We start from the raw sequence: 3,235 nt of genomic DNA on the forward strand, positions 1-3,235 counted from the left end.
GCCCAAGCCTAAAGCTCCGATGAATAGCCTAAATCTAAGAACCCGAGGGGTCGGTTCCCTCTTGAGATTTATGCTCTTCGCTGGCGTCTACCCCTTCCTGGGGCCCTTCTCCTTCATTTTCAGGACCGGAGGGTAAAGAAGCAATGGCCAAATTAAGATCTGGAACTCCTTCCTACATCAGGCCAGTTGCCTCGTACTGAGTAGAACAGATGTCAAAGCCCTGGGTGAAGAAATCGAAGGACTTATCCATCACCGTCTGCTCGAACTCCTTGGAAGAAAGGAAATAATTCCGCCATTCAGCTTCGGTACCAAAGCGCTCCTCCAAAGCCTGGGCAGCATCCAGAGCTGAAGAATGATGCATATCCGCCTCCGTACGGGCGATTACCAACTGGTTCTGCATCACCTCCGCGGAAGCCTGAAGCCCACTCACTGCGTTCAGAGCCAGGTCTTTTTCCTGCCGAACTTGACCAAGCTCCCGGGTAATTTGCTCTATTTGAGCCTCCAGAGATTGAATCTCGGAAGAGCGGCGATCTTGGATCTCAACTAGCCTACGCTGCCATCTTTCCTCCACTCGCGCCACATCTGCCCGGAAACCCTCCAGCGACTCTCGGTCAGAGCCAGGTCTTTTTCCTGCCGAACTTGACCAAGCTCCCGGGTAATTTGCTCTATTTGAGCCTCCAGAGATTGAATCTCGGAAGAGCGGCGATCTTGGATCTCAACTAGCCTACGCTGCCATCTTTCCTCCACTCGCGCCACATCTGCCCGGAAACCCTCCAGCGACTCTCGGTGGGATCGAACCTCCGCTACATGAGTCTCTCTTAGGGCGGCTGCCTGTGATTGAAGCAGAGTGATATGCTCCTCAAAAGAGCTGCACCTCTCGCTCTCTCGGGCGAGACTAGCGTTCGCCTCATCAAGGGCATTGGCCAGCATGCATAAGCCCTGCATCCAAAGCAACCAATGGATTAAATAAAGACGTGCACAAGCACCTCTTTTTTTTTTCAGGTATCTAAAGGGCAGAGTTTACCGTATAAGCATGGAAAACACCCTCCGATAGTTTGGAGGTGATAACACGAGCTTCCAGTAAAGAGTGATCTTCCGGGGAGAGCAAGCTTTGGATTTGGGCAACTTTGGAGGAGGCTGTCCCTGATAAGAACAGAGGAAATCGAGAGCCCCAGGAGGTAGAATCTACTCGGTCACCCCAGGCGTGAGAAGTGGGGTCACCCGCAGAGACAGAAGCGTCCCAGCCCGGGGCCCGAAGGGCCATAGAAGAAGTAGGAGCAGATGAGGCCAGGTCCTTGGACAGCAGGACGTCCTCCGAGTCCGTCAGGTCGATCATCTGGGATACCTGGCCGATTTTCCTCTTACGATGGGAAAGCGGTACCTCATATTCCAAGTCCTCCGATGACAAAGACAGCTGGGCTTGGGAAGCAAGTCGAGGTGGGCATAGCGCCATGACAGAAGTCCCGGCAACAGCAGCACTTGAAGGGGGAGAGAGCACAGCTAAAAGAATCGGCACTGTAGACGGAGGGACTACCACGGTGGGTAAATGCAAAGGACTTTGCGGATGAATAGGACTCTTTTCCTCCCTCCGGGCCTTTTTCCTTCGCTCGGCTAGGGCTTGGGTTTTCTCTTTAGTAGCCTTCCTCTCGGCTGCCCACCGGGCGAACTCTTCCCTGATCATATCTGATGGCTCTGCACCAAAGTAAAAAATGTGAGTACGTGTACGTATTAATAAATAAAGCAGTGTAAAGAAAGTCAGAGAACAGCCATTACCAGGTTGAGCCCCCGGGTCGCCGTATGCATTGATCACCTGGTCAAGGAGATCTTCCACCCGGGTGCCCAACCCGTAGGCTATGATGTTATCGTTCGTTAATAAGGCGGGGGAGGAAAATGTCCTATTCTTGACTTAGGTCAAGCTACGAGTATATGGCTCCTCAACCTTATAATGTTCGGGAAGCTCAGGTTGAGGAGGGAGACTAGATAAGAACCCGGTCCTAAAAGTGAAAGGAGCTGGGGGTTGAATAAAAAAATACCGCTCTTTCCATCCCTTTAAATATGAGGGGATATCGGAAAGAAAACGAGCATTCAGCCGTGCGGCCAAGGAGAAAGCTCCTTCGTTGAAGCGGCAAGAAAAAAAGTAGTGCAAAATCAGAGGGGTGATGGCTAAGTTGTGCATTTTAAAGAGGATATAGGTCGAGGCCATTATTCGGAAGGAGTTCGGGTGGAATTGATTAACAGGAACTTGAAAGAAGTCGGCAACAGCTAGGTAGAAAGGAGGAATGGGAAATCGAAGGCCACTCCGAATTTGGTCTCGGAAAAATGTGTAGCAACCGGGAGGATGAGTATCAGGAGTACTCCCAGGTAGAGGACGGAATAAGGAGTAGGATAAAGGGATTTCCCCTGAGCCACGAAGTTCCTCCGCAGCCCCTTGGGAGAGGGTGTTAGGAAGGTAAGTGTACCAGCCCAAGGAAGAGGGCACAGAAGATAGGGGTTTTGGGTTCTTCACTTTTTGTTTTCCTTTTCCCTTGGGGCGAGAGGAAGAAGCAGCGGAAGGCTTTGTCGGGAGTTGGGAAGCTTGCTTAAAAGAAGAAGGTCGGGAAAGCAGCGCAGAAACGGAGCGAGCATCGCTCGAGCTACCGCTTGGCTCCTCGTCTTTGGGCGAGCCTTTGGCGTTCGCTCCAAAGGTAGATGAGGTACCTGTAGACATTAAAATAAAACTTACAGAATTAAAGCGAATTAGGAATGCAGGGAAGCGAACAACAGAACTGAAAGCACAGTCGCTGAAAACCAAATGGTAATGAGTTCGAGAAGAAAGACGATGAGAAGAAGAAGGAAGGGTCGCGAAGGATTAAATACTAAAAGGGGCCAAAATAATCTGAGCCGTGTATTTTGAAATGAACGGTAGAGATACGCAAAGCGTTCTCAAGAAGCTGAAGCGACGTCTAACAAATTCTCTGACAGGCGCACTACGAAGCGTCTAGGGCTGACATAAGGGTAGTAACTCCCGGGTAGATACCCCAGGAGATAGGACCCGGGATGACGATACCTCGGGTGGATTGGACCCAAGAAGATGGTATTAGCTTCTCGGGACAGCGGAGCAGGTCCTAGCCCGACTATCTTTAGGAAGTGTGGTGATATCATATTACGATACCCCGGGTGGATTGGACCCGGAAAGAAATCCACCCGAAAAGATGGTATTAGCTTCTCGGGACAGCGGAGCAGGTCCTGGCCCGAC

This window comes from Henckelia pumila, unplaced genomic scaffold (assembly GCF_033568475.1).
Source record: "Henckelia pumila isolate YLH828 unplaced genomic scaffold, ASM3356847v2 CTG_461:::fragment_3, whole genome shotgun sequence".
Taxonomy (NCBI): domain Eukaryota; kingdom Viridiplantae; phylum Streptophyta; class Magnoliopsida; order Lamiales; family Gesneriaceae; genus Henckelia; species Henckelia pumila.